General features: G+C 42.9%; 1 long non-coding RNA gene across 1 annotated transcript; it reads right to left on the reverse strand.

Moving 5' to 3' along the window:
• Positions 1-305: 305 nt before the first annotated feature.
• LOC109616504 lies at positions 306-1,629 on the reverse strand. Its single transcript, XR_002197641.3, has 3 exons — positions 1,367-1,629; positions 995-1,050; positions 306-511 (listed from the first exon to the last, which is right to left on the reverse strand). It is a non-coding gene; the product is annotated as an uncharacterized LOC109616504 (long non-coding RNA).
• Positions 1,630-24,980: the final 23,351 nt, after the last annotated feature.

Here is a 24,980-nt window from a genome sequence, read left to right on the forward strand (position 1 = left end):
TCTTAGTTCTCTAATGAGACTAAGGCATGAGGCATGATTTTGAATTATAGTTTGGATTTCACTGTCAAAAGAACATACTCATATAACATCTTACACATATCAAAATATCCTCAGGTATCAGTTAACACACACATGCATTCACACACCTGGGACAACATGACAAACAAGGTGAATATTCATTCCTTAACACTGGAGAGCCACAAAGATGGGTGCTCTTGCCCCTTTATCAACTCACTACTCAATCAACTGTATATCCAAATCTATGTGTAAACGCAATGCTCATGATCTTATGCTAACAGCCCATTGTATGTCAACTTCCTGTTGATGGTGTGTATTCTGTCCCTACATGCTGTCTACCACTAGCTCCACTGTTACATAGAGTAACAATGTGGGTTCACGGTGACGCACTTAAAGATTAAAGAGGATTTGGATTCTGAACGGCCTGGTCTAAAGGGTCTCCCACAGAGCCTGATTGGAGGGGTCTTGTATTGGATATCCAGTCCAGGAGGGGCTGTGAAGAGAACAGATGAACATTGAAGAGGAGAAAATAATACATGCAGGCCACTACTGATAGGACAAGCCAGCGAAGGGAAAAGACAGATGGTACGGTCTGAGGAGAGAAGGGAGGGAGGGACGGAGACATTAGAGAACTAGAAAGATAGATATATGCACTGGGCGGCAATGCTGTTGTCACAGGTTCAAAACGACTGCGCCCACCCTGCTGGTTGGGGATTTCGATCACTTTTTCATGACAGTGTGCACCCTATTAATACAGTGGCTAAGGAGCCATATGGCGAAAAATGAACCCGAACACACTCAAAAGGAACATTACTTCATTGTTCATTTTTTTCAGGTGATGCCAGAGAATTTCTCGTCATCCGCAAGCCGGATGATTATACAGCATCGCACAGTGTATCTTCACATCTTCAGTGGACTAAGTGGCGGGGAACTGGGGCCCAGCCTAGCATCTGTTTTGTTTCTCTTTTCAGCTCACCTCTGCCACGATGAGAGGCTTGCCTTCCCCTGCTGTGATGAAGTGTGGAGGTAGACCTGCGAGAAGTCACAGTCGGTAAAGAATCTAGACGTCCACAACCAGACCGTAAATTCATATTTTACATAGTCTTTTCCTAGCAGCCTCAATCTGGCACGAGTTTGACCGGAGGCAATCTTGTTCTCTCCCCGCCCTCTTTCTCTCCCTGCCCAACCCCCTCACACCCCCCCCCCCCCCCCCCCCCCAAGAAACCGTCAAGGCAATCTGCCTCGGTGACACTTTTACAAGATGTCCAGAAGTGAACTACAACCCCACACCCCGCCGCCCCAAACTGTCACATATTTTAAACAGGCAAATAAATTAGCTCCAAATTACCTGTCAGCCACCTGCTGGTTGGACCGCTGTGTAGCTTTTCCTCACCAACAGGCCAATGCTAACAGCTAACACAGAGACACCACAGGCCACTGCTAACAGCTAACACAGAGACACCACAGGCCACTGCTAACAGCTAACACAGAGACACCACAGGCCACTGCTAACAGCTAACACAAAGACATCACAGGCCACTGCTAACAGCTAACACAGAGACACCACAGGCCACTGCTATCCTGACCGGCCATTGCTATTTAACTCCAGGCCTTCCCTCTCAGTCGTGTCTGTCAATATTATGGCACATCATCACTGCCAGTAACTCTGCATTTGGCATCTAGGATATCCACCGCAGACTGGGATTCCTCGTTGCAATTAGCTGATATGTGACACCTGTTTTAGGTGACAGAGCAACTGTCACGGGTGCCTGTCCTGTCAGGATAAATACGGCTAGTGAATGGTGAGTTAATCGACTGTGACGTGGTCCAAGTCACGTCCCATTGTTTGTTTCACAGCCTAATCACTGTGCTTGTGTAATTAGCTAATTGCAGTAAGTTCTAATTTTAGCCATTGATTGTTTAATTGGGTGCAAATAGGGAGGCTGCTGCTGTAAAACTGTGGAAGATGTATGGTGCCAGGGTGTAATGTTTCTGCCTGGCCAACAGTCTGAATGGCCTGAACTGATTAATAACAACATGAAGCATTAACATGTTAACCACACATAATACTAGCAGGCTAGGGGAATATGCACTAGCATATAATTTCCCCCCCGAATTGATATGTTTTAAACTGCACGGCATGGATCAAGTCACACGCATGCTCACACACATACCTGCTCACACACACACAGAAGTGTATTACACTGAGGAAAACACATTAAAGCTGAAAATGAAAGGTAATATCCTGTGACCTTTACTACTGGACCAATCTCCATTATTCAAACCTGGGCAAGACGAGATTTGATAGTGAATCGGTTAAATGATTCAGACTAGGTCATGTTTTATTCATTTTGGGAGTTTTGTATCGCAACTTCATTCCGCAAAATGGTTGGGAAGACACATCTGATTTAAAGATCTGCTCTGGTTTGGGAAGATTGTTCCGGTTTGGTAATACTGTTCCAATTTGGAAAGACTTCCAATTTATAGAGACTGATCTGGTATGGAAATATTGTTCCTGTTTGGAAAGATTGTGCCAGTTTAGAAAGACTGATCTAGTTTGGAGAGACTGTTCCAGTTTGGAAAGACTTCCGGTTTAGAAAGACTAATCTGGTTTGGAAATACTGTTCCAGTTTTTGGTGGAAAGACAGCTCTGGTTAAGGTTTATGATTTTAAGAATTCATTAAGGTTTGTGTTTGGTATTCATCCTACATTCTGAAGTAAAAAATGGGAAAGGCTTAGCACAACTATGTTTGTGCACAACTATGTTCTACATCACTACCTTTGGAGCCAAATTCAGCAGCTTAGTTACCTCACCATTCCAATCCCAAACACTAACTGCCAGTCTTCTTAAATGTAGCAATACTCACCTCCAGTGACATTTTCAAGCCACATCTAGACACTTTTGTTTGAATTGTATCTATGTGTATCTGTTGTATTGTGTGTCTATCTGTATGTATTGTTCTGTGTTTGTACCATAGACTGTATATATAATGGACGACGCCCTTTCGCTCTTTTCCATTGGTGAAAAATGAAGCCACCAGTGTCCTGATACGGCGCTGACATCTTGGACTTGCGTCTGCGCAGATAGCGATCTTGGGACCAGTTCTGCGCAGTAGTTATGAGCAGTAGCGAGAAGGAAGTAAAGCCCTAAAGCCGCGAAATCAACGGCCCCACCCCTGTGCCCCGCCCTCACTCTCCCTCGCAGAATGCGCATACCGTAATCAATCGCAAGTCCAAGTACAGTACAACCTTTGCTTGTTAAACCTAGACGATATGTTATAGCCTAACTTACATCATGTTTAACCTTAATTTAGAATAGGCATAATACAAAAATAATTGGTAACTTCTAGCTAACGATCACCTGCTAGCTATTAACATGGCTATTAACGAGGCTTGTTGTCTTTTAGCTAACGTTAGCTAGCCCATTACATTTATTTACTAATTAAATAGCTTATAAATTTAACTTACTGAAAAAAATTCAAAGATCGATTGGAAATGCCAGATCGGTTAGCACAATGTACTGCAGAACAACCCATTATGTCCGTGTGAAATTATAGAAATTTAGAGATTAAATGTAAAGTTCCAATCTCCTCAGTCCTCCGAAGATTCAGTGGCTCCTCGGCTCAGATAGCTGTGAATCACGACGTCACACCACCGTTTTTAGAGCATTAAATAACTAACTAAAAACAAACTTATTTTAAAAACAAACTCTTGAATTTACATTAGGGTGATACAAACTACAGTAAATGACAGAAACCAGCTTCGGAAAAAATATATTTGAAGGGTAATTTAATTGTTTAGTTGGTCTCGCGTCCCATTGAATAACATGGGGAGGGCGGGGTTTATGAACTATACTGGGACCACTCACCAGGGGGCGATCGAGATGTTTTGGCTTCACTTTTCAGGGCTTTTGCGGCACGCTTGGTTTGTACATTGTAATACAACTCCAGAAAAAAATAAGAGACCACTGCACTTAATTTTAACCCTTCTGTTCCTCACTCAAAACCTTCTTTTTTGACTTTTTTGGAAAGGGAAGAAAAGGGTGCAGTGGTATCTTAAATTTTTCTGGAGCTGTATGTGTCTATGTGTGTATATTGTACTGAGGGTTTATGTATTATGGCAGTGTGTGGTAGTTTGTATATTGTGCTGAGTGTCAGTGTGTGTGTGTCAGACAGTTGCCTGCAGTTTTTTTTGTTTTCTGTCAGAGGTGACTGTGTCCAGATTTCAGGTGTGTGTATGTGCTCTCTGATCTGCCCCCCCCCCCCTCCCCGCAGAAAGTGGGGGTTAGTACTGTTACCAGAGAGGTCACCATATGGAAGAGTGACCCCAGAGGCCACCTACAATCTACCAATCTCTCACCACTCCGTTTGGCCTGACTTAGAATGCCCATGGACAGGATACTTGGACGTCTGGTCTCACATGGTTGGTGAAAGACAATTTAAACCTTGCAAAATCAGTGTTGGTGGCATATCTAATCAAATTAAACATACAAGAAAATAACAGGATTTCATACCATTCTAGATTTTAGCATGATACCCAATGTCTATGTTTTTAGTCTAAAATCTAAATTGCAACATGCTCCCTTGAGCCAAGCAATTCCCCTAATTTCCCCACTGCTCCTGCTGAACAGGAGTGGAGTGTGTGAGGTCACACTACATTTTTTAATGACCGAAATAAGCTTGCAGGGCCTGAACCGCCTGAAGGAATCACTATAGCATAATGAGCCAGGAAAATCCCTGCCGACGATACCACCCTCCACTACCGACTCTAAGTGTTGCCTTAGTCCACTGTGCCTCCCTGGACTGTGTCTAGAAACCAAGAACATCTTGTTTGCTTTGTCAGGATGTATGTACACATCTGAGGGCCCAGACCTTGAAAGGGCCATTGTTGACATTTGCTAAACAGTACCATGTGAGATAGGGCTACATGATAGCATGAATGAATACAGTACATAGAAATAATGACAGTGAAGTGAATCAAAAGTAATTCATATTTGTATGTGATCTCATGTTCACTGGAATAATGTTGAATGAGAGGACTAACTACCCCACTCTGCAAATACGTTTACATTTAAGAAGTATATTCTGGCTAATTTAGGGCTTCTAATTTAGAAGTAATACAAACTACAACCCCATTTCCAAAAAAGTTGGGACACTGTGTAAAATGTAAATAAAAATGAATGCAACGATGTGCAAATCATTTAAGCCCAACATTCAATAGAACATTTTACAAAGACATCATATCACTTGTTGAAACTGAGACATTTTATTGTTTCTTGAAAAATATATGCCCGCTTTGAATTTGATGCCAGAAATGTGTTTCAAGGAAGTTGGGACAAAGGCAACAAAAGACTGGAAACGTTGTGTAATGCTTAAAAAACAAAACCTTGTGGAATACCACAAAACTAATTAGGTTAATTGGCAACAGGTGAGTAACATGATTGGATATTAAAAGATCATTCCAGAGAGGATGGGTCTTTCAGAACTGAGGTTGGGGAGGGGTTCAACACTATATGAATGACTGGGTGTGCAAATTGTGTAACAATTTTAAAACTGAAAACATTATGAAACTAAAAATGTGACAAAGGAGACCCTGAATTGTTGAGCAGCTGAAATCCTAGATCTAGCAAGAATGGGAATACATCTCACTTTCAAAACTACAGCAATTGGTCTCCTCAGTTCCCAAACACTTACTGAGCATTGGTAACCTTTTCACGCGTTAGTTTCAAATATTCCTTAACGGCCCCCCAGCGTGAGTTTTTTTGCGCGTGAGTTGAGTACTCACTCAGAGTTCCAGAATTTGAACAGTCACCTTGCCAGATAAGGAACACTACATACATTGCATTGCAAGCTTCTCTCGTTGACTCGAATTCAAAGAGCTGCAAAAGCTGGTTGATGTGTAACTGTAGCTAGCTAGCAGACGTCAGCTAACCACTAGCTAACGTCAGGTAACCGCTAGCTAACATAGCGTGACCTGTAATTCAGTGCAGTGAAAATGAATAAACTATATAAACAACATAGCGGCGCCCACAACGGGTAACGTAACTTCTAGAAGGTTTTTACAATGGTTTTGATCGGTTGTCAGCTCTTCCAGGAAATGTTAAGATGCTCAATAGTCGCTAATATCATTTGTTTTTGTGTGTTAGTGTTGGCTGTCGGTTGGTACGTAAGTAACACTTCTTGTCCCGATTTGAATGCTTGCTACCTGGTTAATATCATAGTGTGGCTTTAGAACAATTACAATCAGGAAATAAAGTTATAAACACTGTTTGAGCTAAATGTGAGTAAATAACGCGCTCTGACCACTCATTGTTACGTTACTCTTACCTAGGAGTTCTAATGGTACGTTCTAATCACACCAGTGTGCTCGTACGCTTCAGGGACCACTCTGTGATCGTACACGTCAAAGGGTAAAAGAAGAGGTGATACAACACAGTGGTAAACATGCCCGTCCTAACTTTTTTTTAAACGTGTTGCTGGCATTAAATTCAAAATGGGCATGGATTTTTCAAAAACAATGCAGTTTCTTAGTTTCAACATTTGATATGTTGTCTTTGTACTATTTTCAATTAAATATAGGGATAAATGATTTGCACATCATTGCATTCTGTTTTTTAGTATTTTACACAGAGTCACAACTTTTTTGGAAAAGGGGATGTACAACACGTTTCAAAAAAGTTGGGACAGGGACATTACCACTATGTGGCTTCAGCTCTTCTTTTAAGAATACACTGTAAGCGTTAGGTAACTGAGGAGACCAATTGCTGTAGTTCTAAAAGTAAAATGTTTTCCCATTCTTGCTTGATGTAGGATTTCAGCTGCTCAACAGTTGGGGGTCTCCGTTATCATATTTTTCTTTTCATTGTTGCAGACCATATGCACCCTTTCATGGCAAAGGTATTTCCTGATGGCATTGGTTTATTTCAGCAGGATAATGCGCCCTGTCACAAAGCAAATCTGGTTCAGGAATGGTTTGAGGAACACAACAAAAAGTTCAAGGTGTTGACTTGGTGTCCAAATTCACTAGATCTCAATCCAATTGAGCATCTGTGGGATGTGCTGGACAACAAGTCCGGTCTATGGAGGCACCACCTCACAATTTACAGGACTTAAAGGATCTACTGCTAACGTCTTGGTGCCAGATACCGCAGCACACCTTCAGAGACCTAGTGGAGTCCATGCCTCTACATGTCAGGGCTGTTTTTGTGGCAAAAGGGGGACCTACACAATATTAGGCAGGTGGTCATAATGTTATGGCTGATCGGTGTTTATTGTTCAGCATTAATTGTTCCTTCACAGATGTGCAAGTCACCCATGCCATGTGCACTAATGCACCCCCATTCCATCACGAATGCTGACTTTTGAACTGTGCGCTGATAACAAGCTGGATGGTCCCTCTCCTCTTTAGCCTGGAGGAGCCGGCATCCATGATTCCCAAAATGAATTTCAAATGTTTATTTGTCAGACCACAGGACAGTTTGCCACTTTGCCACAATCCATTTTAAACCTTGGGCCCAGAGAAGGCCCCGGCGTTTCAGGATCTTGTATATATGCAACCTGGTTACCCAGACTATTTGACATATATTTTAGCCAGGGGATTTCGTAAGATATATTGCGTTCAGTAAAATAACATAGGAGAAAAAAAGTCCTGTAAAAAAAAATAAAAAAAATAAATAAAAAAAACTCCTCCATGAACTGCCACCTTAACGTGGTGGAGGGGTTTGAGTACCCTGGTGACCCTAGGAGCTATGTTGTCTGGGGCTATATGCCCCTGGTAGGGTCTCCCAAGGCAAACAGGTCCTAGGCGACGGGTCAGACTAAGAGCGGTTCAAAACACCCCTTAATGATGAAAAATTATTTGAGTTCCGTGACGTCGCCCGGTATGGCGCAGCCGGGGCCCCACCCTGGAGCCAGGCCCGGGGTTGGGGCTCGCATGCGAGCGCCTGGTGGCCGGGCCTTTCCCCATGGGGCCCGGCCGGGCATAGCCCGAAGGAGCGACGTGGGGCCGCCTTCCCGTGGGCTCACCACCCACAGGAGGGACCATAAGGGGTCGGTGCGTAGAGGATCGGGCGGCAGTCGAAGGCAGGGGCCTAGGCAACCCGATCCCTGGACACGGAAACTAGCTCTAGGGAGGTGGAACGTCACCTCGCTGGCGGGGAAGGAGCCTGAGATAGTGCGTGAGGTTGAGAGGTTCCGACTGGAGGTAGTCGGAATCACCTCTACGCACGGCTTGGGCTCTGGAACCACACTCCTTGAGAGAGGATGGACTCTTCACCACTCTGGAGTTGCCCATGGTGAGAGGCGGCGGGCTGGTGTGGGTTTGCTTATAGCTCCCCAGCTCTGCCGCCATGTGTTGGAGTTTACCCCGGTGAACGAGAGGGTCGTTTCCCTGCGCCTTCGGGTCGGGGATAGGTCTCTCACTGTTGTTTGTGCCTATGGGCCGAACGGCAGTGCAGAGTACCCGACCTTCTTGGAGTCTCTGGGAGGGGTGCTGGAAAGTGCTCCAACTGGGGACTCTATCGTTCTACTGGGGGACTTTAACGCCCACGTGGGCAACGACAGTGACACCTGGAGGGGTGTGATTGGGAGGAACGGCCCCCCTGATCTGAACCCGAGTGGTGTTCAGTTATTGGACTTCTGTGCTAGTCACAGTTTGTCCATAACGAACACCATGTTCAAGCATAAGGGTGTCCATCAGTGCACATGGCACCAGGACACCCTAGGCCGCAGGTCGATGATCGACTTTGTTGTCGTTTCATCTGACCTGCGGCCGTATGTCTTGGACACTCGGGTGAAGAGAGGGGCGGAGCTGTCAACTGATCACCACCTGGTGGTGAGCTGGATCCGATGGCGGGGGAGGAAGCTGGACAGACTCGGCAGGCCCAAGCGTACTGTAAGGGTCTGCTGGGAACGTCTGGCCGAGTCTCCTGTCAGAGAGATCTTTAACTCCCACCTCCGACAGAGCTTCGACTGGATCCCGAGGGAGGCTGGAGATATTGAGTCCGAGTGGACCATGTTCTCCACCGCCATTGTCGAAGCGGCCGTTCGGAGCTGTGGACGTAAGGTCTCCGGTGCCTGTCGAGGCGGCAATCCCCGAACCCGGTGGTGGACACCGGAAGTAAGGGATGCCGTCAAGCTGAAGAAGGAGTCCTATCAGGCCTGGTTGGCTTGTGGGACTCCTGAGGCAGCTGACGGGTACCGACAGGCCAAGCGGACTGCAGCCCGGGTGGTTGTGGAGGCAAAAACTCGGGCCTGGGAGGAGTTCGGTGAGGCCATGGAGAAGGACTATCGGCTGGCCTCGAAGAGATTCTGGCAAACCGTCCGGCGCCTCAGGAGAGGGAAACAGTGCCCTACCAACGCTGTTTACAGTAGAGGTGGCCAGCTGTTGACCTCAACTGGGGATGTCGTCGGGCGGTGGAAGGAGTACTTCGAGGATCTCCTCAATCCCGCCGTCACATCTTCCATTGAGGAAGCAGAGGATGAGGGCTCAGAGGTGGACTCGTCCATCACCCGGGCTGAAGTCACTGAGGTGGTCAAGAAACTCCTCGGTGGCAAGGCACCGGGGGTGGATGAGATCCGCCCTGAGTACCTCAAGTCTCTGGATGTTGTGGGGCTGTCTTGGTTGACACGCCTGTGCAACATCGCGTGGCGGTCGGGGACAGTGCCTTTGGGATGGCAGACCGGGGTGGTGGTCCCTCTTTTTAAGAAGGGGGACCGGAGGGTGTGTTCCAACTACAGGGGGATCACACTTCTCAGCCTCCCCGGGAAAGTCTATGCCAGGGTTCTGGAGAGGAGAATACGGCCGATAGTAGAACCTCGGATTCAGGAGGAACAGTCTGGTTTTCGTCCGGGCCGTGGAACACTGGACCAGCTCTATACCCTCTACGGGGTGTTGGAGGGTTCATGGGAGTTTGCCCAACCAATCCACATATGTTTTGTGGATTTGGAGAAGGCATTCGACTGTGTCCCTCGCGGCATCCTGTGGAGAGTGCTTCGGGAATATGGGGTCCTGGGTCCTTTGCTAAGGGCTGTCAGGTCCCTGTACGACCGAAGCAGGAGCTTGGTCCGCATTGCCGGCAGTAAGTCAGACTTGTTCCCAGTGCATGTTGGACTCCTGCAGGGCTGCCCTTTGTCACCGGTTCTGTTCATAATTTTTATGGACAGAATTTCTAGGCGCAGCCAGGGGCCGGAGGGTGTCAGGTTTGGGGACCACACGATTTCGTCTCTGCTCTTTGCGGATGATGTTGTCGTGTTGGCCTCTTCAAACCAGGACCTTCAGCATGCGCTGGGACGGTTTGCAGCCGAGTGTGAAGCGGTGGGGATGAGAATCAGTACCTCCAAATCTGAGGCCATGGTCCTCAGTCGGAAAAGGGTGGCTTGCTCACTTCAGGTTGGTGGAGAGTGCCTGCCTCAAGTGGAGGAGTTTAAGTATCTAGGGGTCTTGTTCACGAGTGAGGGAAGGATGGAACGGGAGATTGACAGACGGATCGGTGCAGCTTCTGCAGTAATGCGGTCGATGTATCGGTCTGTCGTGGTGAAGAAAGAGCTGAGCCGCAAGGCGAAGCTCTCGATTTACCGGTCAATCTACGTTCCTACTCTCACCTATGGTCATGAGCTTTGGGTCATGACCGAAAGGACAAGATCCCGGATACAGGCGGCCGAAATGAGCTTTCTCCGCAGGGTGGCTGGGCGTTCCCTTAGGGTGAGAAGCTCGGTCACCCGGGAGGAGCTCGGAGTAGAGCCGCTGCTCCTCCACATCGAGAGGGGTCAGCTGAGGTGGCTTGGGCATCTGTTTCGGATGCCTCCGGAACGCCTTCCAGGAAAGGTGTTCCGGTCCCGTCCCACCGGGAGGAGACCCCGGGGAAGACCTAGGACACGCTGGAGGGACTATGTCTCCCGGCTGGCCTGGGAACGCCTCGGTGTCCCCCCGGAAGAGCTGCAGGAAGTGTCTGGGGAGAGGGAAGTCTGGGCATCCCTGCTTAGACTGCTGCCCCCGCGACCCGGCCCCAGATGAAGCGGAAGAAGATGATGATGATGATGAGGAGAAAAAAAAAACAGAAAACCGTATTTCGAACCGGAAACCTTCCGCATCCCAGACAGGTATGCTACCCACTGCTCCACCTCACGAAAAAGAAGATAAAAAAATGTCTCAATTTCAGCATGTTAATGTTGTCTTTGTACTGTTTTCTATTGAATATAGGGTTTAAATGATTAATGCATTCGTTTTTTCTTTACATTTTACACAACGTCCCAACTTTTTTGGGAGACAGGGTCGTAGTTTATTGCCATTCTTAATTGTTTGTGTTTTTTATTTTAATTCACAATGAATTATTTCAGTTTTATTAAGAACAATCTAGACATCATGCTTCTTTTAAATTGCTCAATCAGATAGGCTTATTTATAGACTGTTGTTTACCAAAGCAACTCCCAATTAATTGGTAGCTTTAGGTGTTTTTTCTCTCTCGCTTGTTCTCCTGTCAGTTAGTAGTTATGATCTATCTATCATGCTGTGTGTATAACTCCTCTGAGTAGCCACTTCCCTGCCAGTCAGTGTGGTTTTCACAGGCTGTTGCAGTGGCAGTCCTTCGTCTATTCTCAGAGTGGCTGTAAAAACGATTAGTGTTGGATTCAAGGAGGCCAGCCATCATCAGTGATAGAATGAAGACCATAGACATTGAAATGCTTTTGCTCCCGTGAGACACGCAATGTGAATTTTCTGTTAATTCTCCTGTTGTTGATTGAAGGCCTCCGTGATACACTATGACAGATTGTCTTTGTCTTAACTGTATTCTAGGGAAGGGAATTTGATAGAAAGCTAAATCAAGTTTATTGAATGAACTGTCTTTCATTGTGTCTACCTGTATTATTTCAGAGGATTCACACCAGCCAGACTTTCAAACTAATTGTTTCTCCGGGTGGGGAAAATGTTTAGCATTTAACATCAATGCGGTGCGCAAGGGGCAATACATTTACCGTACTGTGAGTTTAAATCCTGCTGCTTTATATTTTATTCTAAGCATTTCCCAAACCTTAATTCAACTAGTCTGAATTAATACTTAATACCACTCTGGTGGCAGAGGTGGGATGGAATGAGTGGGACGGGTGGGTTATCCAGGGTCCACTCTTTCAGATTCATTGAATCAGGCACTGCTGCTTAATTAATTTGTTTGCTGAATAATTAATGTTTTTAAAATGCTCAGATAATGGAATGATCATTTGTACAATGTCTGATTATTTAATAAAAACAATTGAAAGAAAATAGCAAAAAATTAATGAAAATGTTGCTTTTACCCTAATCCTAACCACAACCTTACAGCAGCCTGCTGCCATCCTCCTGCAGGGTGATTTCCATGGAGAATGTCGACCACAACTATTCATCTACCATTAAAATACCTGATTAAAAACTACATTTGAGATACCTTGTCAATTCATTATTGTAAAAAATTCAATACATAACCTAGACTCATAGCATTTTATTAGAATCAATAACATGAAGAATGAAATTGAAATATTAAAAGAAATGTTTTCCTTTGGGCAGATTTTCAATTCAATATGTCTATGTTACATAGGATTAATTAAACCCCCCGGGAAATTGTATGTCTTTCCAATTAAGTCTTACAGTAAATCTCTCCTCATGACATTCTTTAAAAACAATGATATCGGCGTGAGAAAGGAGAGAGGGCGATACTGTGTTAGATAGACAGAGAGAGGGTCAGAGAAAGAGAGGCCGAGAGAGTCAGAGAAAAAGAAAGAGAGAGAAAGACAAGAGAGGGTGGGAACACTGTTTTGGCTGCATGGCTGTATCACATGAAGAGCAGCATGCTGTGACCATATGTTGGTCCAGGTGGACTCTGTAGCCAGGCAACTGTATCAAAGCAGCGGGGGCGGCCGATACTGAATCCAGAGGTCTTTTCAAATGGTAGAGTCAGTGGAGACAATACGGCTATCATCTGTCTCCAGGTAAATCACCTGTCCTAGTGAACACCGCACTCTGTTTGACAACTCCCCAAAGAGCTCACTGAGAATCCCACACTGGAAGGTCATTGGCACAAACCTGAGGACCTTTAACCACTGCATCTGTGTAGGAGAGAGACCTGGTACAAAATGGAAACTGTCTGCATGGTCGACTTATCAGGAAAGCCTATATGTAACATGGTACAGTAATTGAACCAAGCAATATGTTTGGTTTCCTTTGTCCTTGGCTTGTCTGTACATCCCCCAGGTCAGCTCAGAGTCGCCCCCTACGGGGGTATGTTGGGGTGTAGCTGTAGGACGTGGGTCTTGGGTCACTGGAACACATGAGAACCTTCCTGTAACACCACACGTCCCAGGCTCTGGCCACCTGCCTGTCTTCCGGCACCAGAACTGTATAACTGGGTCAGTGACGAGCGATGATTTCAAATGGAAAAAATTTGCAACAGTAAAAAAGAAAACACTTAAATATCTTTCTACCTTTATTCAAGTGTTATATCAATGTATATGTCAATGTTTTATTTACAGATAATTTATTTTATAATTTTTTCATCATCTGCCATTGTAGGTATTCTGTTTATGTTTACAAATAGATGTCTACAGTTACAATATATGTTTTTGAGTTTACAGTATGAAAATAAATTAAAAAGTGTATTAATGAGTTAACATTATGTCACATATTTCTGCCAATCAGCATTCAGGGTTTGAAACACCCGGTTTATAATGTAATATCCTCTTCGAACGATTCGAACTGTGATGGCTACATCGGACTTTGGGCTGCATTGATCCGTGTAATTTTGTTGGATGATATTAAATATGTAGCAATCAGAAACTATCGCTGGTAGAAATTGGTGGTTGAAACGATGTCAATAAAGGGCCATCGCTTGTGTATCTTGGCTGCATTGACATTTATTCAGGCTTATCACTTCTTTCAATACTGGTTAATAGCCTGTGTCACTCCTTTGTATAGCGAACTTGAGTGGCATGAATTCTTATGCGCATTTAACACTGCTAGACCGCAAGTTATTTTCATTATTTTGAACTCTATTTGATTTTTGTTTACTGTGTTGGTTTGCTGTCAATGTTACTAGTATGAGTACAGATCAATGTTTCTCAACCCTGCTCCTGGACGCCCCCCTGCCCTGCATGTTTTAGATCTCTCCCTGGTCTGTCTCACCTGATTCAAATGATCTGCTCATTATCAAGTCCTTCATTAGCTACATCAGGTATGTTAGGGCAGGGAAAGATCTAAAACATGCAGGACAGGGAACGTCCAAGAGCAGGGTTGAGAAACACTGGTATATACTATGTCACGCTTTTAATTATCTAATATTTTTTTCATAGCCTAGAAAGACAACTTGGTATACTTAGTTCAAATTAATTCCATTGGCTCAGAACTGTGAACCTGAGGCTCTCCCAGACAAACTGTGCTGCTCCAATGTACTGTGCTCTACTGCACTGAACCATACTATGCTGTACATTTCTTTTCTGACTATACTCCCCCGCACTGATTTCATAAAATGCGTCAAACATAGGCTAGATGTTCATGATTGAAACCGATTTGGTCCAGTCCGTACTATGGAAAAGTAGTCTTGTTTGGGGGCAGAACTCATTCCAGTGATAACCAGCGTGGTGTATAGAGTACTATCTAAATATGCTATGGACATTTTTCTTTCTTTGTACCAAGCATAGGCCTACATCACAAGGGTGAGGGTAATGTTAAAAATGATGTAGTTCTGTATTCACAATCGTGTATAATGTAAATAATTATTTAGTTCTGTATTCTGTATAGATCAGAAAGCCATGATTTCATTCTGTCATAGGGTGTCGATTCACTGTCAATTGGTTTCCTAATAAGAGTTTTTATGAAACATTAAATGTCAAATCATTACTCTTACTCTTTATTCTGACATATTTCGATCTGAATTCATTATACACTCAATTTAATTAACGCTAATAAACATGATGTGTGCCTTAGTAAAAACAAGTAAAGATTTTAGTAAAAACTTAATACAATTCTTAAAAGCATGAAACTATACAGGTGTCATTGAAAGAAACAAAGTATATTGTGGCTAAAGTTATGCTTATTGTCAGAATTGTTACTCCTTGCTTCCGGCACTGGGATTCAGGGACAGAGAAGAGTTTTGACTGGCCTGACAGCCCTTGATTTCCCCTAGGTTTGAATATTGATATACCTAATCAAGTCATTAAATATGAAACACCAAAAAGGCGTACTATGTACTGTATGAGATATGACATAATTACTGTGAGTTATCATAGAACATTGGTCTCTCCATAATTGCCTCTTCATTGTTCAATTCAATCAGTTTAGCAAATTTAGGATGGTTCTGCACTGGTAAAAGAACTCAATTTGTGTAAAGTATTCTAATTGTGCTGATGATGGAGTGGGGAGAGGAACAGTAGCAACATTTGTAACAAATGAAGACACATTTGGCCGAAAATAAATATCTGTAGGACGCCTGTCTTTCTGATTCCATTTTCCTCAACATACATACAATATATTCAGTAGAAATTCTATCAGCACCCCCATTACATGCTTTTATAATATTCATAACAGCCTGGCTGGTTTGATTTAACCGGATCTGTCTTAGAAGATGGCAAGCTGGGAGCTAGACTTTTAAAGCAGTGTGAAATAGTGGATGAAGGATTGACTTTGGGATTTTTATTTTTTTGCATTTAGGGGCCCTCTGGAATGTAGCCCAGAGAGACTAACTGCCAAGATATGAAATCTCTAGCTCTTACTACCACATACAATCCAAAACTTCGACCGTGGGTCTCCATACATTTACCAAAACATTAGATTCCTATGAAATTTTGTAGGTTCTCTGGAAAAAAATAAATGATGATTAAAGGCTATGTTTGATCCCTGAAGTTGGGTTTACACTATATGGACTAATCTTGGACAAATTGATATCAGATTATTTCACAATCACTGTGTATTCAGACTGCATTTAACATGACTCAGATTGAAAAAGATTTTACACACCGTACCATTTTCATATGGCTGTTTAAATCTGGAATCAGCTGTTTTAACAATTACATAATTGCTTCCCATCCCAAGCTGCTGGAGACATTTTGCAATTAATATTCACAGACATACCTATGAATGCAAGAACTGACAATCCTTAACATTTTGGTTCTGCTTGGCTGCAAAGTTGTTCCAACATCTTCCCTTTTTTATTTCTATTCCCTCTTCATATTATCATTACTTTCTAAGATTATCCTCAAGATTTATTATGCAACACATATACTGAACATATAACGCATCAATGCATGTATAAATATATATATAAATGGTTTTCCTAAACCCATGCCATTCTATTTAGTCCAGTTCAACAAAACTTCTAAATACCAAGCTTTCAGTGTCACTATATGATTTCAGTTTCTTGCTCTAAACTCTAAAATAAACACTAAATCAGTACAAAAGCCACAGCCCTGCCATGGATAACATCCCCCCCAACACCTACTCAGTAAAGAGTTGGAACTAGCCTGCAGTCTGGGTCCAATCCTCCACAACTAGGGTCTGGATAATGCTGGAGAGGAAGTCAGTGCAGGCAGCTGTGTGTCAGCCGTCCAGCCTCAGTCAGAGAATGTGGTCTGTTGTGCCTTTGCACGAAACCTTTTTTAAAGATGAAATGGACAAGGATCTAAATATGGAAGGCTACGCACAGCGCTATGCGGCAAAATAATGAGCCACAGGTGGAGTTAGAATTCCCAGAACGACAGACGGCAGATCCAGCTGACGCTGAGTGCTTTAGCAGACCTAACGGTGATTCACGATGCCTCGCCATTAAAATGAGGCTACTGCTGTAGCTAAACATATCACAATGCAAAACATTGCTTCAGAGCGCTGAACCAGACACAACTGTTTATTAAGCAATGTTGCCAGTGTTTTGCTTCACTTTTGGTTGAGGTTGATTATTTGCCAGAACGTGAAACTTTGTGTTGTCCTCCACCTTTGAGTGGTGGTCACATCCATCACTTTCAGACACAAGTCTTGAGTTTGGGCTCTGTTCAGTCTATATATCAGAAGCGTTACATATTGCACACATTCCATTTAAATACATTTCCTATTTAGCCAGCTGCACTAAAATACGTTTTTTAGATGTTTGTACTGCTGAGACTCTGACATACAGATTGGAGAGAGCCCCGAGCCCTCCATCTGAAGTGGGAAGGGCAACATCTGGGTTGGGTTGGACGTAGTTGGATACTAAAACGGGAGAGCTGAGGGGCGGTTAAACCTTTTGGTCTGGGGTCTAGGGGTGAATCCCAGTCTGTGTGTGTTTACACGTGTGTGTTTGTGTGCATGCATTCTTGCATGCTAGCAGTCTACCATACAGACAGAACTAGACTGTGGGGAAGGACTGACCACAGGCTATGTGCTTTTGAACCTTGTGGTAAACTTGGGAAATGGGGTTACCATCTTTCTCAATTTTCCCTTTAACCAAGCCACAGAATAGATGGTGGAGATTGATCCCAGATCAAATATATAGTAAATTAGACACAGCCACTGATGTTTTCTCCAATGCCCCTCTCATCTCTAAAATATGCTGTAAAGGAAACACTAAACAGTGATATGTGACGTCTGCAGGTGCTATATACAGGTGGTATCTGCAGCACATGTTCATTTCTACACCCCCAAAAATCCCAATTCAGTTCAGATTTCATTATAAAGCTCAAATTGCAACCGAAATGATTGCATAATTTTGGTGAATACGTCACATTATAAAGTGGGAGGGCTGTGAAGACAGGGTCATTTTAGAACCCTGAGGACAAAAAGGGGTGTATCAGTCTTCTCCGGTTCACCCCAGGGGACACCCAATCAATTTGAACTTTAAAAGACCCGACTGCACCCCTTCTGTGTCTTCCAGGTCGTGACAGGGAAACTCGATATAGGTTTGGTTTCTCAGGGCCCTGCGAGGAACCAATCGGATTACTAACAGCATACAACATTTCTGTGATCCTTTACTTAAGAATCAACGGGTATTTGTCGTTGATTTAAATGGTAAAAAACTAATATTGTAAACTTTACCGAACAGGCCTGCAACATGTTTCGCAAGTAAAAAAACAAGTATTCAGCTCAAATCCACAGATAATTAAACACATGCACTGTCACTGTATTGAGGGCATCTACCCTAAAGGAAGAAAAGAAAAATCCAAAACATTTTCCTCCAAGTTGTTTTTCCTTTGTAGTGTAAGGTTTCAAAAGCAAGTGTTCGTCCCTCCTCCATGTATGACTGGTTAACATTTCACTGTGCTGTACATGAAGATTACGGGGTTGTCCCCATGAAATTCCTTGTCGCCACAAGTTTAAAGCATAGTTCCGATATCAAAAAACTGAAATTAGAGGCATCTTCGTAAACGCTCTGGTGAAACTAATACAGATATATCGAAACCACATGAGGTATGTATTCATTTAAGGCTAAATGCTGGATGATGTTACCGTGCCACGGCACCAGGCTGGATCTGGTTATTACCGGAACTGAAGCCTCAGAACTGTGCTTCATTATAGACAACTTTTGAGTGAGAAAAGAAACACTAAACATTTGTTGTCCATGTGATTATCCTTTTTTTAAATGTATTTTTATAAATGTGGTGTGAACTTTGTTCCAACATAAATATGTTTTAAGTTGTACTCTGTAACCATGACATTGAATTAATTCTTCAACGTGCAATAAACTCCACGAGATGCATAATATTTCAGAGGTATATTGAAACAGATAGCGCTGCACCATTTTAATTGCATTCTTGTTCTTGGAAGCTGTGTCTAGTCCATCTCTCGTTATAATCTGAATATTCTTGATGTTCTGCACAGCTACTGATAAAGTCCCCCATAGCGGACAATACCGCATGAATGTGTGCTCTCGGACAAAAAATACTGACAGACCACACCAAGGATTCAGTTTCAGAGAATTTCTCTCAAAACAAGTTTCTTTTCTTTTTCCCTCTCTCACCTTTTGTTTTTTTCCCCCTTGTCCTGTTGGAGGAAAGGGGCTCTTGTAGCTCAGCAGACAGACACAGATCCCTGAGCACAGCATCTGCTGACAAGCCAGACTCCCATTCAGTGCTGGCTCGGAGCATCGGCAGCCGAGAAACCTGATCCAGCTTGGCAGGGATTCAACTGTCGCTTCCTGCCCCGTCCGGGCCCACACAGCTAAGTACTCTTAATTAAAGAGGTTAACTTGTGTAAGATGTGACCACCAAAAAAAATGAACAATCGCTTCGCTGTTTCCTCCATTCCAACCAAAGGGGGTTTCTTCCACCCTGACATACTCTGATGTGAGCTCTGATACTTAAACAATTACATTAAAGGAATGAAAGGGAAAAGGATCCTCTTTAAATCGGTCTTAATAAGAGGCGACCAACCCACTCGGCCCAGATGGAGAAGAGAGGAGGGGAAATTGTGATGTGTTCTTGGACAGTTTCTCTCTCTCTTTCTCTCTCTCTCTCTCTCTGTGTGTCTCTGTGGGAGCTTGGAGAAACTGTAACTGGAGAGGGAGCAATTTTATTATTATTTTTGGTTGGTTGTCAGCATACATATTAATGAAGAGTTAGCTCATTGCCTGAGACATCTGCATTGGCCTGTGGGGCTGCCTGCTATACGCCAGAGAAATTAGAAATGTAAATGCAGTATATCCAGAGACACAATATCAGAGATTCTTCTCTGTTATTCCAGACTTCAGAGCCATATGAGTCTTCATTCTCCAAAGCCAGCCCTGTGGAACAGGCTATTCATTGCAGATACGGCAGATTGCAAATGACAAACCATGTACAGCAGCCTGTTGTGTTTCTAGTGCAATACACATGAAGCTCATTTGATTCGACAATCCAGCTATGTATCTCCACTTCCCATGTTACTGTCCACGTACGGCTGAAGACTAATTTGACAAGTAGTGAAGCTGAAAGTATATTTTTCTTCCAAGCTAGCAGTGAAATTGAGATGAGATAAGAACTGTCATGGCTTAATATTGGTCATTCGAGTGTTGAAGATATACTCTGATGTTGTTTAACATGACCGGGCTTAAACGTATCGAAAATATAGCTGACCTACAGAATTACTGTATTGTTTAAATTACTGGTGTTGATTGGTGTGGGCCAACTAAAGTCTGTCTGGGATTTTTTGATCAGAACAAAGCAACTTCCTAAATCTGTTGAGAACTGACCCTATGGGGCAATACTCATGAACATTTGCTAAAACAATTGGTTTGAAAGGCCAACCTGGTAGAATTAACCAGAGTGCTAGGGCATGAGATAATTACATTTGTTAACAAAGTAAGAAATCAACCAGGTACTGTATTCAATGATTGTTTATACAGTTCAACTTGGCCACAAGAGGGAGGTTGGTGAATCATCTAAATACTGACTCTTATGGTGCTTTCTGTCATGGTGGTGGTGTGATCCACTATAGCACTGAGCTGGTGGTGGTGGTGTTAGCCTTACAGAAAACACTGACCATGTAGTTAGATCATTTGGATGAACTCACCACAGAGTCAGTAGGAGACATGGCTAGGCAGCCAAGATTTATCCTCGATTAGGATGGGGCTATGGAAATGGACTAGCGCCAAATTCCTTAGAGTGAACAGTTTTTTGAAATTCTGGTCTGTGTGGAAAAATTTGGTTAAACGATTGAAAGCACAAAGATTGAAAATGTTTGCTGAGCAGAAGGGTAACCCAAGTCTTGTGTGTGAAAAGCATATTAAATATCTCACCATTCGTTTCACAAACTCAGTCGGCTCTTATATCCTTGCTCAGGTCGCAACAGTGTCAGATAGATAGAAGAGATTCATTAGTAAAAGGGTTGGTTATAAAAAGATTAGTATTTATGTACAGCTAGCTGCTTTCAGACCTGGATCATCACTCTCTTCCCAACCTTTCTCATTTGACACTGCCATGTGCTGCTGTCATTGTCACTGTACTAAACCTGATAATGTAGTTTGACTATTAGTCTGTACAAGTTTACAAAATACTTTTTTTCAAGGCAATTTTTGACAGTCTTTTTATCATTTTCTTGGTATCTTTTTCTTTATTGGTCACCAGACATACAGCTCCGGACAAAATTACGAGACCACTGCACCTTTCCAAAAAAGTCGAAAAGAAAGGTTTTGAGTGAGGAACAGAAGGGATTAAAATTAAGAGACCACTGCAAATTGTTCCTCTCTCAAAACTTTCCTTTTCAACTTTTTTGAAATAAAAAGGCGCAGTGGTCTCTTAATTATATGTTTATGTTACGTTAGATTTGCTACTTTTCTTCCACAGATAAGATTTTTAGCCAGGAGATTCAAACTCAAATTACAAGAAGAAGACAAATGACGTAATTGTGAGCTTGTCATCCTAACATGTCTAGTGGTGATGTGCTTCAATTTTTCAGAACATGCCATTTCACTGTAGTTAAAGGCTTCTTAAGTGTTAAATTATGTTCCCCCTGACTATGTAGACAAATTGAATTGGTTCATAAAGATTTAGTTAACAGATGGGTTAGTGTTAGGGCAACAAACATCATTGCTATTTTTTACCTTTCTTTAAATATATAGATCTCAAGTATCTCCACTATACATCCAAGCATTACCTTATCAAAAGATGATGCTGTTTGCTGCTTCAAGTTATTGATCACGTGCTTTACTGTATTTACCATAATGACTCCATGTGATATAACTCAAACTCTGGTCCAGCATAGAAGTTCAGCATCACATGTAACTGACAAATGTTCATTAGAGACGTCAAAACATATCTGGTCACAGAAACGTTCATTGGAGTACAAGGGCCACTCTGCTTGTTTTATTAGCTGCCAGGACACTGGACACAGCCCAGCTCCGGCATCACACAGTCAGGCATAGGCCAAAACATCTAGAGCAAAAACAGCTGTGAATTATTCCCCATTTCCACACTGGGCTTGACTTCCACTTGACAAAACAAAATAGATTTAATTTGAATTAAGGTATCGTTGAGAGGCTCAACAGACTTCTTATCCACAGTAAAAGCTGAATTGTCTTTGAAAGAGTTCGATCGCCATATCGCACAGGGGCGATATAGGCTGCCATGTTTTTGTCGCTGTCCTATTTCCTTCCTCCTGCTGAGATTAATGTCCAGCTGAGATGGTAATCGCCGTGACAACGAGAGGCAGGACAGCTCGATAGTGTACATATATTCCTCACTCCAGGAACCCTGCCTGGACATGACGGATACACATTAGTCTCAGCCGCCATGTGATAAAACGTTATAGCATTGATCCAGTCTGCCCGAGGCAGAGTATCGGCTACTAGCCTTAGGCAGAGGAGGGTTCCCCGGAACAACAGCGAACACTTCCCCATGACCCTCTCCAATTTCACAGTGCAGTCACATAATAACCCATTATTGCCTTTCAATCTTTGTTTCTCTCAAAGAGGGCCTATTTGAACAAGCTTGGCCAGCGTTGAGTCAGCGTGCACTGTAGTAAGTCATTGTGCTTGGGTGATGGATGAAGTCTTCTGTCATTGTCTACAGCTGTAATCAACAATCAATGGGACCGTGTGCACTGCACAAATCGTCCGGCGCAGTACATCACTGATGTCAATATTCTACTGTATATGAAGGGTCCCTCAGACCAGATCTCAAGGTCAATAGTAATGGATCATAGCATGGATAAAAGCTCTTTTACAAAGCACAGTGTAGGGAGGTGTTGCCTGTGTTATAACGCAGATCAATTTAATACAATATGAGTAGCTACTATTCCCTCCTTAAGTATTGAGAAATGCATATTGTGTTTTCTTCTTTTCGATCCACATTGAAAAAATGCAGATCTAAAATTTAAGATTCTACTAGAAGATTCTGATTCTCAGTGCTTTAATTGGACGGTATTTGGGTTCATATTGGTTTCACCATTTAGAAATGAAAAAAAAGTATATACATTGTCATGTAACCAAAAGAAATGGGACAATTGGTCTGATAGGTGTTAATGATTATCGATGTGTTTCATCACAATCATAACCATGAGTGAGCTGTCAAAATCTTTTCTTGACTGTAGGCTTTGTGTTTGCCATTAGAGTCTATTATTGATCTCTGTCAACATGAGGACCAAATAGTTCTCAATGAATGTCAAGGAAGCGATTACGAAAAAAATTAAAATAAAACTGGAACTTCAAAAATCAGTCAAAAGAAGGAAAGCACTGGTAAGAATATTTCAAATGTACTTGTTAGCCAAAGAAGATCTCTACTGTGGATAACCAAATAATGTTTACCACAATAAAGAAAAATAAAACACTGTCCAAGAAATCAGGATCAGTCTTCATAAGATAGATGTGGATTTGTCAGCCACTATCATCTGCAGAACGCTTAATCAGAAAACAATTGACTTATTTTAGGTAAAAGTATGATTTTACACATCTTTATAGCCAGTTACACCATTGTGGTTTAATCACAAAGAAGATTTTCGACTTGAGTGTTGAGTGGGAGCTGCCCACTTGTGCCAGTGGGATTGTCAAGACACCAAAGGTGCCAGAATGAAGAACATTGAATAAACTTAGGGAGGGGTAGTCACTAGAAGTTCCCCAGGCTTTGCAGTTCTGCTTCCAGGAGGCGAGCGCCGTCGTTTTGTTGTCATCATTTTGTAATTCACTGGAGTAAGCGGAAATGTGGGGTGACCTGGAATATCTTGGGCAGGTTGAACACCAAACTGGTCGCGGCGTCCTGGATAAGTTGCAGGGGTTTGATGACCCATGGAAGGATATGGTTCAGTTGAGTCAACCGCAATAGAGAGGTTTAAAAGCAGACAGGGCTTCCCCCTGAGGTAAAGCAGATCCAAGTCGAGCTTGAGTTGGTGGGCCCACAAAAGAGTGGCTGTCTGAAGGGGGAAAAGAGAAATATTAGTGTCATCTACATAGCTATGATAGAAGAGATAATATGAGGATATGACAAAGCTAAATTACTTGGTGTGTAGAGAGAAGCGGAGAGTGCCTAGAATGGAGCCCTGGGGAACATCTAGTGAGAGCCTGCGGACAGACACAGATCCCCTCCACATGACCCAGTTGGAGCGGCATACCAAGAAGGATGCAGTCCAACAGAGTACACTCTAAGACACCCATCCCTGAACAAGTTGGAGAAGAGGATCTAATAGTTCACACGGTCAAAGGCAGAGATGTAGAACGATGAGAACAGAAGAAAGGAAGTCTGCTTTGGCAGTGCAAGGAGCCTCTTAGGGCATGCAAAATGTGGACATTATTATATCCCGATACATTTTGTGGCCTGAAATAGGGGGATTATATTTAAGAAGTGTGTTGTTTTTCAAGCTGTGATATCACTATTTATGCAAATACCCTAAATCAAAACTGAGAACATATACTCTAACCCAGGAGAGGGCAAACTTTTTGGCTTGGGGGCAACATCAGGACTTTGAGGACCAGATTTGTTTTGTAATTTGTTAATCGTAAAAGGGCAATAATTAAAACATTTATACAGTATGTCCATTATAATATCTAAATAATTTAAATTCAGGTTCAGATAAGAATAAGAATGACAGGAATGGTTTGATTTCAAACATGTGCCACCTTTTATGTTTGCCGCTGTTTTTGTTTCATTTGTACTCCTCATGAGAATCCTAGGAAATCACTGACACAACACCTCTACTAAAGACCCGGCAGTCATTATTACTGTCAATCATGCCATGTTGAATTTGCAGGACTTGTGGCTGTACAAATGGACAAATGGCTATTTCCTAAATTTGCAACTGCATTGATAACATCTGTAACAGAATTGGCTTAATGGGTGTGAATGTCTCTAGTTCAGCAAAATAAGTCTCTTCATAGCATAAATGAAGAGACTTATTTTGAAAAAGAAATCTTACGTTTCTTATCAACTCTGATACAGTGAGTAATCAGACCTGGCATCGCTGACCAGGAAGTGTCGGGAGAACGCACGTTTTTGACGTGGTTGCAGATGAGTAATCACACCAGCTCAATAACAATAGTTATGGCTCAGATTCATGGCTGATGGAGCCAG

This window comes from Esox lucius, chromosome 13 (assembly GCF_011004845.1).
Source record: "Esox lucius isolate fEsoLuc1 chromosome 13, fEsoLuc1.pri, whole genome shotgun sequence".
Taxonomy (NCBI): domain Eukaryota; kingdom Metazoa; phylum Chordata; class Actinopteri; order Esociformes; family Esocidae; genus Esox; species Esox lucius.